General features: G+C 36.5%; 1 long non-coding RNA gene across 1 annotated transcript in view; it reads left to right on the top strand.

Moving 5' to 3' along the window:
• Positions 1 to 17,334, top strand: part of LOC137215921 (uncharacterized) — a 183,532-nt gene that overhangs the window by 103,428 nt on the left and 62,770 nt on the right. The window contains exon 5 of the long non-coding RNA XR_010939488.1: positions 9,609 to 9,687. This is a non-coding gene — a long non-coding RNA (uncharacterized lncRNA). The remainder of the gene's footprint in view (positions 1 to 9,608; positions 9,688 to 17,334) is intronic.

The raw sequence follows: 17,334 nt of genomic DNA, 5'->3' as shown, positions 1-17,334 counted from the left end.
GTAATGTTACTCCAAAGAGAGTTTACATTTGCTTTTTCAGTCATCTTAGGCACACATACTCTTCAGTTGGGCTACTTCAAATAAAATTCTCTGCCAAGTGTTCTATATCACATAGGTAGGTGAATTTGAACTTCAGTGGTGTAAATTCTCAAGATATCTTTTTTTTTTCCTACTTTGCTCCAAGGTTGAGACAGGGAAATTTCTGTGCTGTCCATTTTTGTTAGGTGGGTTTATTTTTCACTTGTCCTAAGACTGAGAATATGTAGCTCTTTGATATCTCAGCACTATGTGGACCTATCTTCCTATTTACTTTCCCACTCTGGGCATGTATTTATCTCTTGCCCTCCAAACCCTATGCAGTTGTCATGGTGGAAACTCAAGGTCTTCAGGGCTCAGCACAAGCACTCAGAGGGAAAGCTGGCACTGGTACTTGTCTAACTTCTGGGTGTCTGCTTTCACTTTAATTTTGGCCTCTGTGGTCTTCTTTTGTGTCATCTCCGCAATGCAATTAAAGATCTATTTTTTCTTAATTCAACATTTTAGTCATCTTTATTGGCAAGGTCTTTCAGGATATCTGGTCTATAATAGTGCCAGAAATAGAAGTTGGCTCTAAGCTTTCTAGCAGCCAACAAGAAGAGGGAAATCTAATCAATTATGGTCACAGGGGGCAGGAGAAAAATGATTCTCTGTTGCTTTGGAGAGAGACAACGATTTTTGGCATGGAGACCAGATGGGATTTCTCTCAGCAGCCATTTCAGCAGGCTCCATAGTCTTTCCTGTTGCTTCAGTAGGTCCCGGCAGCTGTTCCACCAGGCTTCAGAACTGACATCCTTTAGAGTGCCAAAGCTGGATGGTGTTTGATAGTGAAGAGGATCCAGGAAGACAAATTACTCTTTCTACTTTGTTTAGTACTCCATAAGATGGGGCCCAAAGTGATGTAGCTTTCCCAAGAGGCTTCTGAATCATTGTGCCTATACTGTCAGTTTCTTAGACATGCTCAGACAGGTTGGAATCTCTTATACCCCAGGCACGAAGGTAATTTTTTACTGAGGCAGCATAGAGTTGGCCTCTAAATGACATGGGTGGAATGGGTCCACTCTCATGTAGTAAAGTTGAGTCATAGCATCTTTTACACCCTTTATATGGCCTGGTCTAACCACTCTAAAAACACATCTTTAGATAAGTTGAAATGAAAGATCAAAATGTTTCGTAATTAAAGAATATCTTTTGTAATTGTTAACCATTACCAATTTTATATCTTGTTCTAGTTATATTTTAATTTAGTTTGCTGGCAAATAACATATATAAACTGAAAAAATGCTTGGTTAGATGAGCTTGCTAAGATTAAAGAAGTTAACAATGATTAATGACATTAAAAAATTGAGAGTTTTGAATGATACTTGGTTTTTAGCTTGTTTTCTAGAACAGTGACGAGATTATACGGCAAATGGAATCCTAGATTTGTTTCAACTTAAACAAAAATATGTGGAAATATTAATTTAAAAAATTTCATTCTGAGAACAGCACTAAAAACGTGGTTATTTAAAGCTTCTATACTTGGGAGAATTGAGAGAAAGAAAAACTTTGTTATAAAGTAAGAAAGGTTCAGTGAATTCATCATACCAATTACCAAGAAGGGATTTATAGGTTGGGGATAAACTTCAGTCAAAAGAGCAATGACTTGCAGTTTCAGTTGGATTTTAGTAAAGAAACAAAGGGTTGAAAGCAATTGTGTGAGTCCTCTTATCTTGTATGCATAGTGAAACAGAACTAATATTCTTAGAAAGAGTTTTCTGTTATATCTCAGAAATAATAAAAGTACTGTAAGGATTTCATGAATTTGAAAGACTGTGAAATAAACCATATTTTATTGGTTGAGATCCCTACTGAGGAAATAGCCAAATTAGTGATTCTAGTCACATTGTGATTTAGCAAAAACTCTTACCTGTCTCTGAAATTGTTGGGATCAGTAAACTCACTAAATTATACTTTTGTCTTAATTTTTAACCCAGCTATTGTTTTCTCTCTTGTATAATAAGCATGAGTGATAATAGCAACTTTAAATTTATAGTTGTCTTTTGTTTTTTTACAGTTTCTATAGTTATTTTTCTGATTTCTAACTATTTTTTTTACACTGCTAGACAAGTTCTCCATAATGACATAAAGGCTGCACAGCAGGCAGGATATATAGATCTAACCTTTGCTTCGTAAGCAGGAAATTGCTGTTCTTAGGTTCAGGAACTTTTTTTTTTCCCCTCAAAAATAAGAACCTGTTTTACCAGCTAGAGAGCTCTGTTCCTAAAGACCAGAGTTCAGTGTGAATGTTCAAACCCGTGAATAAATTCTTGAGTCTACAATTTTGTCAGACTTTAGAGAAAGCAGTTGAAGAATAACCATTTCCCTTTTAAACTCTACTCAGTTAGCTGGAACTGAATTAGTCCCTATAATATCACACTGGTTTCCCACTGACCATTTTTATGTGCATTTGGAAAGCACATTAAGAAATAATTGTTTATCCAAAGAAGCTTTAAACTAGGATACGAGAATAATCACCCACTTTAAGGGTAGGGATGGCTTTTAATTTTGAACCTAAGTGTTTATGCTATTTTCAGGGTGGAAGTAGGTGTGACTATTGATACTGAAAAGCCATGTTCTGTAAGTGTCATAATTAAATCCAATGACTATTTTAACTTGATGAAGTAAAATAATGTGAAATTCCTCATTTTGAATTTAAATGCAAGTGATAAATTTTCATTGGGAAGTAATGTATTTCCCACATTATAATCTAATTGAAGATCCCCTTCTCCCCCAAGCTTTGAGTGTAAAGCATTCACCTGATTTATTTTCTATTTACCCATTATATTCTCCAGATTCAAGTCTCCACAATATTCACATGATTTTAGAATTTTCAGAAAATGTCAAATGTCCCCCATCCACATAGGAAATATTATGTACAAATGCCACTCATGCATTGGTTCAGGTATAAATGATCTTTCAGTGCTGACTGATTGGTTTAAAAATGTTCACAAATGAAAACTTATAAAAACCTGTAGGATCTATCCCCTTTATTGGGACAGTCTTTTCCATATGGTGAAAATGTTTTCTCTAGGGCCTGCACTTTTATCAGGAGGACAGAAGGTTTGCAGGGACTGGTGGAAGCTGTGGATTTTGTATGCTCAGTATTATTTCCCATCCTCCTCTCTACTCCTCCGCCATTCTTCGTGATCCAGGTGGTGATGTCAATCAGAATGGCCTGTCCCCACTTCTTGGGTAAGCATGTGGCCAAGCCTAGCTATTGGTGTGCCAAGGATTGATTCAGGAATGTGCATGTGACTCAAGAAAAATAAATTAGTGTCTTTTCTGAGATTGATATATGGCTTTGATGGGTGGAGGATGTCTAATTCCACTGTGATTGCTAAGCAGGGCACATGTGCATCTAGGGCTGAGGGATGTCATCTTGTCTGACACACACACAGGAAGAGTCTGCCTGTGATATAACAAGTAGAGATAAGCATCGCTGAAAGACGGGGAAGGAGAGAGGCAGAGCTCTCCGAGTACATTTTTAACCTGAGACCCATCTCTTGCTTAAAGATATATCCATTTCCAACTTTCCAATTGCAAGGTCGCTACATTCCCCCTTTCCATAAGCCAGTTTGAGTTGGGTTTCGTTAATGTCCAACTAAAAAGGGTCTCCACTAATGCAGTCCCTACTGCAGCACTTCTGTCAGGACTTGAGTGTAATTCTGCTTAACAACCAGATAAGATATTTTGAAGTTTTTATGCTAATATGAACAAATTCACCAGAACACAAAGAATGATTTCACAGTGCAATTCAAACATAGATTCCTCACTGAGAAAACACGGAGATGTGTGTAGTTATGCATGGCCTTGTGTAATAACTTTGGACGTAATGCTTTCATTTACTGCTACTGCTGTGTGGAGCTGAGAGCATCCTGGGGGTTAACCTGTAGGACAATGTAAAGAGGAGCATATGTTCTTTCAAGGCACTTGTAGCTGCCATTTTATTTTTTGAGAGTTACGAATGGAGGTATTGTTGCAAACAGCTGTACCGTGAAAGCATTTAAGCCAGTTATTACTGCCTGTGGTGTCTGAACTCAGAATGTTGCAAGCACTGAAATTATGATTTACAGAGATGAAAAGTGTAAGCTTTGTAAGATCTAGCTTTATGCTTGGCTCCGTCTCTACATATTATCTGACAGATTCTTTTGTAGTGATGAGCCTAAAGCTGAGGGCTTGTAATCCCAATTAATTCAAGAGAGATGGCCAGAATATATCATACCACATGTAACAACATATTAATTTGGAAAGCAATATGGTAACACAAATGTCATTATATTATTTTATTTTTTGCGGTGCGCGGGCCTCTCACTGTTGCGGCCTCTCCCGTTGCAGAGCACAGGCTCCGGACGCGCAGGCTCAGCGGCCATGGCTCACGGGCCCAGCCGCTCCGCGGCATGTGGGATCTTCCAGGATCGGGGCACGAACCCGTGTCCCCTGCATCGGCAGGTGTACTCTCAACCACTGCGCCACCAGGAAAGCCCACAAATGTTATTTTTAATATATTTAATTACTTCCCAAAACATTATGGGAAACCTGTATTATGTGGAACACGATCTGAAGATTTAGAATATAGGAAAATTTCTAAATTTATATCTGAGATGGCAATGAATTTGGTTGAATTGAACTGAAATGTATTTTGGAATTGGGAAAAATATAATTTTACATTTCTTGGAAGAACTCTTTGATACATTGCTAATAACTCATTTCCTTTCTGTAAAACGACCATCTTTAATACCTTAAGATCCATTGTGACACCTGGTTCAGTAGACTAATCTCTGCTAAAGTTCTTCCTCTTCTCATCTTACCCAGTCTACCCATTGTCTAGATCATACTCTCCTTTTGGTTAAGATCAACATAAGAATTCAATTATTGGTGGCACTTAGTGTGTCCAGTAGGACATAGAATAATAAATTATACCCCATTTCACATATTTTTAGTACTTGGCCCAATTAAGAGCTACTTCCAAAATATTTGCCAAAGAGTAGCCAGTTGAAAATTTCCCAGTCAGTTTACAGGTTAACAGAAGATAAGGTCTCTATTCAATTTGTGTGCAGAGCATTGTCTGGATATTACTGTGTAATTTAATCAATCTAATCTTCAACTTTAAAGAATTTTAAAGATCATAGGTATTTTTGAAAGGGAGACATCTAGCAAAATGTTCTCATTTCACAGGTACATCAGTTAGGATGCTTTGGGTTGCATGTAACACAAAACTGATTCAAACAACCTTAAGTGAAAAATGGAATCTGGGGGCTCACAGAACTGAATGTTCCAAGTGACAGAGAGACTTTATCCAGGGCTCAGATCCCAAGATTGGGCTCAGATCCCAAGATTAGGCTCAGGTTCCTGACTCTATTTCTCAGTCCTGTTTTCCCAGCTTGGGGCCCAAATCAGGGGCTAGCAGCTCCTAGCCACATGCTTCCTGGCACTTCCACCAGGAAACAGAGTCTCCCTTCCTGATATTTCAAATAAAATCTCTGAAGTGAGTTTTCCTGGCCCTGACTGGCCTGACTTGGGTCATGTGTCACTCCTTTTGAATTAATCTCTGTGATTAATGGGATCAGATTTGCTGAATGGCTTAAGGCAGCCAACTTCCAACTGGAGCTAAAGGAAGGATCAAATCCCACACCAGCTGCATTGCTGGGAAATTCAGGTTGCTGTCTCGGGTAAGAGGTGCTGGGGAAGTAACCAACAAACTATGACGATAAAGTATGAGAGAATCCAAGTATCTTGGCCTGGTGATCACACATTAAGCAGCAAAGCCTCATTTAGAACCTAATTCAGGATCATTTTGTTTGTCAACAAAGGTATACAAACTACTACATAAATTCATACTCTCAATATTCTGTGATGGTGGAGGTGTGGAAACACTGTGATTGTCACAGTCTTTATCAATATGTGGTCTGAGATACACTCAATAAAAGACAGTAGGATACCTGGGAAGAAGGCAGATTACTGGGCCCCATTCTGGGTTTGCTGAATCAGAATCTGCCGGGGTGGGGCTCAGGAATTTGCATCTTGAATATGTTTCTTTGGAACATGTCTTGCATAATAAGACACAATGAATACATTGCTATGTAAGCCACAAGGTGTTTTGGTTAACAAACATTCCAAAACTTTTTTTTTTTTAACCATTTCTGCATCTTAGACTGTATTTGGAAATATTTTCTATAAAATTTCTTTTTACTGACCTTCCAGTTGAGATTATAACTATTTCTAAACTATAATCTGGTCATCAACTTTGTTAGGAGGCTTGTGAAGTCTGGCTAAACGTAACAGGTGAGCAGAAAAATCTGCAGAAGACTTATGGGCAAAGTTGGAAAAGCAACTTTGTGCTACACTACAAAAGGCATATTGGCAAGTGTAAAAATGGTGATGTTAGTATAAGTAGGAAAGTATAAATATATTTATTATTACAAATGGTAGCAAGTAAAGCATGCTATTACCCACTTATATATATTATTTACTTTTCAACTCTTCGATGCTGTTTTCAGAATATGATTTATACCTTACAAACTTGCTCAACTGGCAACACTTGGATAGTAAATGCAGGGTGTTGACAGCAACTATTGAAAATCCAATGAATGCTGATTATGACTTATAATAAAAAATACAATATTCACTGTGTTGCTTAGTCGGGTCCTTGCTTTTGTCTGACAGCACAAACCCCAGGACAAATTTTCCACCTGCTTCCTAGAACCGTCCTGGAGAGGACCCACTTCATCTCCCATGTAGCTCCCACTGAAAGTCTAAGATAACTTTTGTCACCTTATTAGCAGTGTTTCTTGGAGCCTGGGGGCGGGGGAAAGTGACTTGTCAGTATTGCTTTTAGATAGTAAGCAGTGTTTGTGGAGGAAACACTGAAATTAAAACTGTTACCAGAGTAAATCTGATTTTTTTCCATTGCACTTTTTACAGTGCTATAGATTTGTGAGATGTGGTATTGAACCATTGTCTGTTTAGGAAATTGACATACGTTTTTATGTGCTGCCTGAGGAGAAAATAATATGAATAGAGTGGTGAGACAAAATTCCATGAACAATAGTGATTTGAAATAAAATATTAGTGGAATACAGTTTTTCAAGACAATAATAGACAATTATTAAGTATTCAGAAACACTGCATCCTCAGTATTGCTGAGTATGCTAAACTATATTCTAAGCAATTTGCATCAGTAATTTATTTAATCAATCCTAGGAGGTAGGTTCTGCTACTATATCTATTTTACAGATGAGGAAACTGAGGCATAGGGAAGTTAATCAGTTGCCTACATTCATATATATAGTAAGTTAAGGAACAGGAATTTAAATCCAGGCCGTTTGGATCCAGACCCTTGCTCTTAACTATCAAACTATAGAGTGGTTATGTATGTTTTTAATGTGCCCATAGTAATCAAGAATTATATTAAAATTTTCCAATATTCTTTTACAGTGAGTTCTGTAGACCAAAGCAAATAGCATAAACATAGTAAGCAGTATTAAGTAGTATACAGCAGTATAAAGGTTTTATGACCATGGCTTCAAGCTATGCTCAATTGGTGATAAATATGGGATTTTGTTTAAGGAAGGCTCTGGCATGCTGCAACAAGGATGAGATCTAAAATATATGGGCCACCATCCTCTATGATGACATGCTGTTAATCGACCATTAGCTTGATAGGCCCTTTGAGTTGGTCCCAGTAGTGCAAAGGGATTTGTTTAAGCCATGCAAATTTTTCATCTGATCGTTTGCGGCCATCGTAGCCAATTTGCAAGATGATGGACCAGAGGTAGGAATTTGTCTGTGGTTATGAAACTACACATGATCACCCTAGATCTACTGAAGCGCCTAAAGCCTCTGCCTTGTTTTCTCGGCACTTTTTCTAACGAAAGGGCAGATGCCTTGTGATGACAGCAATACAGTGTCACTCCGAGTGTTTAAAGATTGTGTTACCTCTCAAGCAAATTTTTAATACTGATGATGAAAATAATAAGCTCCACATCTCATCCATCATAGCAAACAATTATTTGCAATTTCTGTGTATTCCCTTTTAGCCTTTGTCCTTGTATGGATAGAATTTTATATGTTTATATTCTTGCTGTGTATATAATTTTGGATCCTGCTTCTTAACATTTCCCATGCTGCTACAATTTTTATAATTGTTGTTATCTTAATGGCTACCTAATCAACCATTAAGTGGATTATCATATTTTATGCAACTGTGTTCTAATTGTTAAGATTTGTTAGATTTTTCCACTCATTTGCCATTAATAACATTGTGAAGCTGGGTTTGGGCCAAAAGCCAAATCCTGTCCACTACTTATTTTTGTAAATAAAGTTTCATTGGAACACAGCCAGACATACTCATTTACATATCATCTATGGCTGTTTTTTCACTGTAAAGGCAGAGTTGAGTAGTTAAGACAGAAACCCTATGGTCCACAAAGGCCTAAAATATTTATTATCTGGACCTTTGCAGAAAAAGTTTGCCAACTCCAAATTATTATTGTAGAACCCAAATTGTTTTTCTTATTTTGGATCACTTCATTAAGATAAATTCCCAGGATTAGGATTACTTGGCACAAGTGTGTGACTATAATATAGTCTCAGAGAGTATTTCCAGATTGTTTTCTAAAGCTGTTATGTGGTTATAAACATATGAGGGTCCTACTTTCATTCAACTTTATAATAATTGAGTGTTATCATTTTAAGTTTTTCTTAATTGAATGATCACTAATCATACATCATTTATCTTCTTGTCTGCTCTTCTTCAGTATGAAAAAGTTTTTTCCCTATATGTTTATTAGTTGTTTTTTTCTCTTGTATGAAATGTTTCATCATGTTTCTTATATGCTCATCTATTACAGTCTTATTGCTTCACTTGTTAATTTGTATGAGCTTGTAGATGATTTTCCAACTTACATTAAAAGAACCAGCAATAAGATGTGTTGGTTGATGGCTTACTGCACGCAGATACATATAATTCATGAACGCATTCATTAAAGCAGATAGAGAAGTCAGGCTTATAAGTATCAATGCCACCTTTTAAAGCTAGAGTATCTGTGTTCTGATGTAAATAATACCAGTAGTTCTTTTATTACACTCTAAATCTGTAAGCTGAACTCCTGTAAGGAAAATATGTCTTATTTATGTAATGAAAATATTTGCATATGTAGTATTAAATTTCTCATTTGTGTATGACTCATTAGACACCCAAGTCAGTTCTGGTCCTAAATAAAAGTACCTTGTTACAATAATCTTTTTTCTCAAGATGCAAAATGTTGACAAGCTTGAGTCTCTCCCACTCTGGATGCAAAAATTAAAAAGGGCTATAATAAAATTATAGAAGGCAAATCTGTGACCAAATACAGGATTAAATTCCCAGACTAAAAGGAAGAACAGTGTTAGGGAGACGGGAATAGGAAGACTTTACTTAGACTTGTTTATAATCCTAAAGGAGGTTTTTAGGCACATATCTGTTGATAATATTTTAAAGATATTAAACCAATGCACTTTAATTTCCCCTTTAATGTCACTTTCTCTTCCAGCCTCCTACCTGTACAGCTGGCCCATGAGGCCCGTCGCCCCACAGAATGAGAGGACGGTGACAATTCTGCCGGAACAAAGGTAGGACTGATCAGCTTTAGTCATAGGCTGAATTTCTTGAGTATGCAGTGAGGCAGTAATTTTTGGTGAGAAGGATATGCCTTTTCTCAATTTCTTTAGCTCTCATTAACATACACATTTGGCTGATTATTATATGGAAAGTGTAGCTGGAACTCAGAATCGGAGACAGAGAGAAATGAGAAATGTTTCTCTTTAGACCTGAGGCCTGAAGCAGCAAAGTGAGAGGAAGATGTAGGGCAATGATGACAGCATTATGGGGGAGGGTGCAGCTAGCTGCAGTGTTCAACATGATGTAAAGGAAATAGCGTGCAGTGATTGAAGGAGGATGTGCCTAAGGCAGAGCCACTAGTTCCCAGGCCTGTAGGGGACACATGGGACTTCCAGATGTCCTTAGATGCTATGGAAAGGGACAAAGAGATGCTGAGAGAGCCTAAGCAGAGGAGGAATGGACCACAGTGTGTGGAGATTTGGGTGTCCATAGGCCATCATTAGAACCTAGTAGTGCTTATCAGCTTGAGGATCAGAGGGGACCCATTGCACCTCAGCATTCACCAGTGCAGGGAGCAGATCCAATCATTGGATGGGCAGAGGCCGTAAGGATCCTAGGACTCATTTCTCTGAATCCTCCACGTGCCCAGACAACTTCATGGTGTTAGCTAAGTGTGGCTGCGAGCACAGGCCCTGAAGTTGGGTTGCATAAGCTTGAATCGTGGTTTCAACACTTATTAGCTGCCTGACCTTGGTCAACTTACTCATTTTCCTCATTACTGAAGTAAAAATAGGGTAGTTATGACAGTTTAAATAATTTTTGTAAAATTCTTGAACAGGTGCCTTGCACATATTAACCCCCCAATGGTGTCATTAGTGCAGGTGTTCTTGGGGAAGAACAGGGCACTTACCTGAAAGAGATGAACTCATCAGGAGAGGCCATTTAAGCTGTAAGAGAATGAGAACATTTATAATAATTAAATGTATTCCATTCTACCCTGTTGGGTGGAATAATCACAAAATAAAGAAGGCACATTTCTTTGTGTATCCACGTGCTGTACTTGTGCATTTGTGAACTGTGTACAGAAACATAGGGCCAAGAACCCTCCTTCAATCTCTTGAGCCCCTCAAGCCACTGTCTCTTCTTGACTCCATAGCTAAGTTTCTGGAAGAGCTATGTTCATCAGAATCTCCATTTCCTCCCCTCCTCACTCTTTCTCCCCCACTTCTCAACATTGTAACCCCTCACTCCACCTAAACTGCTGCCCCTAGCATGGCCAATGGCCTCCTGATTCAAAAGCACAATGAACGACTTATGAACAATTTTGTAATCTTCTTTATCCTCCTGTTGTGACCATTCTTCTTTTGTCCTTGGCCTCTATGACATGGCTCTTTGTTGCTTTTGTTCTTCTCTGGATGCTCTTGTTAAGTCTCTTGTAGTTGCTCTTCCTCTCTTGGTCCTTGAAATGTTATCTCCATGATGCTGTGCTTGGTTCTTCTCACTCTCTATTTTCCCTATGCTCCAACTTAGCATCAGCTGCTACTTGTGAAGGCAAACACATCTGACTCTTAAATCCAGGCCTTATTTCTGAGTGTAGATACCATATATTTCATTGCCTATGAAATGTTTCTTCTTATTTGGGTGTCTCCTGGATTCCTCAAAGTCAACATATCCCCAGCTGAACTCACTCTCTTCTCTATTGCCTACTCTCATTTCTAAAGTTCTCCAACTGTAAGGCAAATGATACTCAAGCCAGAACCTGGTGACACCTACCCCTCTTCCATCTTCACCAATCCTATCAGCCACCAATTCTGTGAAGTCTGCCTCCTCAATACTTTTTTTTTTTTGCGGTACACGGGCCTCTCACTGTTGTGGCCTCTCCCGTTGCGGAGCACAGGCTCCGGACGCGCAGGCTTAGCGGCCATGGCTCATGGGCCCAGCCGTTCCACGGCATGTGGGATCCTCCCGGACCGGGGCACGAACCCGTGTCCCCTGCATCGGCAGGCGGACTCTCAACCACTGCGCCACCAGGGAAGCCCCTCAATACCTTTTTTATCAGTCCTCTTCCTCTCAAATCCTCTGCCTCTGCCTGCTTTTAAGCCCTCTTTGTGTCTCACCTGGATCACTGCAAAACCCTGACTGTTATCCCTGTCCTGAGTCAGGCCACCCTCCATCCCCCCAACAGAAAGATCTTTCAAAATGTAAATCAGAGCATTTCAGCTTCTTATTTAAATTCCTTTAGTGGATCCCTATGCCTTCCAGTAACAGTTCTAAATTGGAGGCCTAGGCTTATCAAAGTTCTTGTTGGGACCAGCGCCTGACACTCTAAACTTGCCCCATTCCCACACTGATCCAGTGCTTCAGCCCTATCCTGTTACTGAGGTTTATACTGTTTTACACCTTTGGCCCTTTGCATATGCTATTCTATTTTCTCAAATGCCTCCTCCTATTTAACTACCATATATCTTTCAAAATTCAAATCAGTGTCACCTTAGGAAGATCTTTTAAACTGCTTTCTGTTCTGTCCCCATGACTCCCATAATACATACATTATTTAGCTGTTCAGTGTTCCCTATGAAAAAATTTATCTTCTGTAACTCTGGTGTTTGTTTTGTTTCTCTACCTTCCCTAATAAGCTATAATCTTTTATAGGGCAGAGATTCCTAACTACTTCTCTAGTGCTTGACAAATGGTAGGGACAGAGCTGGTGTTTATTGAGTGAATAAATGCATGAATGAATGGACATGGCTTTATGCAGGTGAATGGGTCTCTGAAAAATCCAGTTATGTGATGTAGAAGACTGATGATGACCTTTACTCTTATAACCAGGGATAATCATTAGTAGTTTAAAAAGCATTATAGCTGAATACCAATGCTATTAGCTTACGCAAATCCTTTTCATCTTTTTATGTTTACTCTATATACTATATATTATTTTTCATTTTCACATTATCATAACATATAATGTATAATTTATTATATTATAACATGATTTATTATACATGATAAATATATATTATTTCATTAATTTTATTTTTTGTTTACTGTATAGGCCCTTTTTGTAAGCAAAAGCTCTCTCCAATGTTCCTGTAAATTTAATCTTTATAGCTAAATGCTTTTAGTCCATGTTTCCTTTATTATTAAGTGAATATATAATCATCCTACATGAGTTACAGACTTTGAAAACTGAGTTTACACGAACCCAATATTATTGTGCAACAAATAATACTCACACAAGTTAATCTATAAATCTTCGATAAGTAGGATAGAGTCTGGGCACGTGAAGGGACACGCCTGTGTCCATTATCTGGGACAGACATTTGGCTGCTTTGTAATTTTATGTGCCCTTTTCATTTTTCTCAAGCCCCAAGGGATTTGCCATGATTTCATCTTCGGGAGTTGGCACTTTATTATTTCCTCCTGTATTTCTTTCTGCCCTGATTGGCCATGAAATGGAACATTTTTTTCCCCCTCAGTAATCCCTTCCTTGATGGCCCAATATATAAGTCAAGAAACCTAGTTCTTTTAAAACTGTATGGTCTTCCTTAGATGGTTTTGGAAGTTTTCTTGGTTTTTGTCTGGGGAAATCATCCAATGGAAGATTCAGTTCCCTCAAAATCTGTTTCTTATCCTTTTCTCTGGATAGAGATCTCCAGGTTGCACTCCAATGCACCAGAAAAGAAAATAAGCTTTCCTTACTGGGCCTCCCCCGAGGTTTCTTCCTGAAGCTTCAGACAGGCCTTCAGACAGTTAACTCCTTCACTCTTTGCAAAAACATCTGATTTTCTCCATGACTTGGAAGCTTAGCCCTCAACTGTGGTTCAGTTCTCTCTCTTATTCTGTTTTTTTAAAAATGTATTTTCTAGGTAGAATCAAATTGATTTTCAACCAGTGGAGGCACTGCCCAATTCCTGGGAATACTTAAAATGTATTGAGACATTTTTGTTGTCATGATAACTGATAGTTGCTCCTAGCATTTAGGAGGTGAAAGTCAGTATGATAAACCTCCAGCAACACATGGCAAAGTCTTACACACCAAGGAGTGGTCCTACCCCAAATGCCAAGAGTGCCTGTGTTGAAAAACACTGAGGACACAGCTTGTTCTGCTCTTGGGTAGTGAGTTGTTACTTTACTGCCTTTGGATTACTATCTGGCTCTAATTCCATTCAAGGTTGCATAACATTGATATGGCTTTAACATGTTAAAAAAATTCTCTGAAAACATTTGTGTCATTTTTTTTCAGTTTATTTGTGTTATATTTTGATTAATTAACACAATTAATTAACACAAATTCTTAACATTAATTTAGTTGGTTTTATCAATTAATTGTTTTAAGAAACTCTTCTCTATCCTAAGATACTAACAATATTCCCCTTTATTTTCTGCTAAAAGATTTGGAAATTAGCCTTTTGCATTTAAAATTTTAATACAGTGAGAATTGATTTTTATAAATGGTCTGAGGTAGAAGTCCAATTTCTTTCTTTCTTTTTTTTTTTTTTCATGGAGACAGCTAATTACCCAAACATACTTTACTCACCTTTCCCTCCAGTAGTCTACAGAATATCTGATATCCATCAATATCGAGTTTCCATATGTATGATATATTTCTGGCAACTGGTTTTCCTACCATTGGTCAATTGTTTGTATACCACATTATAATGTTAGCTTTATAAATCTGGATAACTGGTGGGGCAAGTAACCCATATGTTATTCTTCTTTAGAAATGTCTAGTCTATTGCTGACCCTTTGGTTTTCCATATAATTTTAGAATGGACTTAAAAAGTCCATAAACAAAGTTTCAGATTTTGATTGGAATTGAGTGTGGAAAGAATTGACATATTTACAATATTAAGTCTTTCTATGAACATGGTATGTGTCTGTATTGGATGCTTCTTGTACATCATTGCAAATCCTCTCAGCCTCACTTCTCATTCTAGCCACAGCCACGGTGACCAATTCCATGCAAACTTTAACTGGCTTCACATATGTGCAATCTGACAGTGCCCCTCCTCAATCTCATGACAGTTCTTTTGCTTCCTAGGCTGGGTCTTCTTTACTATAAGAGGTCTGTTGGGAACCACTCATGGCACATCCTGGAAGACAGAGTAGTTAATACCCTTCTTAGCAATGCTTGATCATTGGGAAATGGGAATCAATAGATAAATGCAACTGCCTTTATTCACAAGGGAAAAAGGTCGTGAGATGCTTTTCATAAGGTTTCTCAGATGATTCCATGGCAGAAAATATCCAGTTGCCTGTAAAAATGGCCAGCTCAAAAAAATGCATCCTTGTGTTGGATCTCTCTCCTTCGCTGTTTAACTTCCCTCATCCCTCATTCCTTCTTATGAGATCAGGCTCTCAGTAAATGACTTTTACTAAAAGCTTTTTCTCAGGTTCTACCGTTAGTGGATAGAGGGACCCAGACTAAATCAAACTTTTAAATTTAGGTTTTCTTCTTTTGCTATTAATACAGATTAATAATATTCTGTATACATCTCTTGTATTATCTTTCATTAGACTTTTTCTTAGGTACAGAATATTTTTATTGCTATTGCAGACAGTATCTTTTTTTCAAAATGCTTTCTATTAATTGCTGCTGTATAGAGATGCATTTAATTATGCATATTGGTCTTATATCCAGTCTCTTTGCTAAACTCTCTCATTTAATTAAATCTATCTGTATGTCTTTTTGGAATTTTCATCTAGACAGTTATATTTTCTGTAAATAATGACACTTTTATTTATGCCTTTCCAATTGTTATATCTTTTATTTCTTTGTCTTATCTCTCTAGCTAGAACATTAAATAGATATAGTAAAAAAGGCATCTGTATCTTATTTCTGATTTTTTAAAGTAGGCTTCCAACATTTTTCTACTATAATTATATTATATGTGGGATTTTGATAAATTTCCTTTTAGGTTGATAATTCTCACTTCTGTTTGCATCTTGAAATTTTTAAATATCATGATTTAATATTAATTTATATCTAATGCTTTTGCTGTTTCTATTAATATGATCTTAATTTGTTTGCCAAGTTAATGATATTTATATGCTTTATAATTTTAAGTGACTCTTGCATTTCTGGAATAAGCCCAGCTTGGTCATGGTATATTATTATTTTTACATAATACTGTGTTTAATTTATTATTATTTTGTGTAGGCTCATTGCACCTATGATCATGAAAGAAATTGGCTTATAATTTCCTTTCTTTTTCTCTTACTATTCTTATGTGATTTTGGTATCAAAGCTATATTGGCTTCATAGAATGAGTTTAGTAATTCCTTTATTGCTATAATTTGAAAGGTATTATATAAAGCTGTAAAAATCTTGAAGACTGGGTAGATTTTGCCTACTAAAGTATTTGGGCTCAGTGTTTTCTTTGTTGAAAGAGTTTTTACTACTGATTCAATTTCTTTAATTGTAAAGAAGTCTTTGGGTATTGTATGTCCCCCTGAGTCCATTTTATTTAAAAAAATTATTTAGAAATGTATCTATTTTATCAAAGTTATCAAATTTGGGGGCATAAATTTTTCTTAGTATTCTCCTGGAATTTTTGCTATGTCTACGTTTTTATTCCTAATATTTTTGTGCCTTCTCATCTTTTCTTTACAGTTGAATTAAAAGTTTCTTTATTAGTTTTTGCAAAGACCAACTTTTGACTTTATTTTAACTTTTATAATTTTATTGTTTTATTCTTTTCTAATTCTGAACTCTTCCTTATATTTTGTTAATTTGGGCACATAGCTCATTAATTTTTAGCTCTTATTATTTTCTAACACACTTTAAGCTATTTTTATTTTTCAAAGTACCACTTCTGCTGAATTCCATAATACATTTGACTTCTGAGATATTCATTTTAATATATCTATTCTGATTTCATCTTTGACAACTGAGTTATTTAGTAGTATGTTTTACATTTACAAACATAGGGTTTTTTCCTTATATTTTGTTACTGACATCTAATTAATTTACATTGTCAGAAGAGAAGGAACTCATAAACTAATTCTTTGAAAAATTTTGACATTATTTATGGTCAATTATGCAGTTAATTGTTACATGTGTACTATATGTGCTTGAGAAAAATGTTTATTTTCCAATTTTTGGGTACAGATTGGTAAATGGCATTGTACAGTCTTTTATATCTTAATTTCTCTTTTGTTTGATCCATAAATAATTGAAAGAAGTATGTTGAAATCTCCCACTTGATGATAGCATTATCAATTTCATCCTATAGTTCTATTAAATTTTACTTTATATATTTTGAGGCTATTTTATTAGATGCATACAAATTTATAATTATGATTCTGGTTGAACTGAAACTTTTATGACCTTCTCGAACCATAATAATCCTTTTTATCTGAATTTTTTTTCTGATAATAACTTAAGCCTTCTTTAGTTTATAATTTAAGTAGTATATCTTTTTCTTCTAGTACTTACAAACTTTACATGTCATTAGGTTTTAGGTTGTAGGTATGTTTTTCAGTGCAGTGTGGCAATATCTCTTAATTGTCATGTTAAATTTATTTGCATTCATTTTCTTTATGGACATTTTGGACTTGATTTTATTCTTTTTTAGGATTTCTAAATTTCCTACTTCTACATTTCTTGCTTGTTAAATCAACATTGACTGAGTTGTTTTTGAAAATTAAATAGTTCT

This window comes from Pseudorca crassidens, chromosome 21 (genome assembly GCF_039906515.1).
Source record: "Pseudorca crassidens isolate mPseCra1 chromosome 21, mPseCra1.hap1, whole genome shotgun sequence".
NCBI classification, from domain to species: domain Eukaryota; kingdom Metazoa; phylum Chordata; class Mammalia; order Artiodactyla; family Delphinidae; genus Pseudorca; species Pseudorca crassidens.
This window is presented reverse-complemented; position numbering and strand designations above follow the sequence as displayed.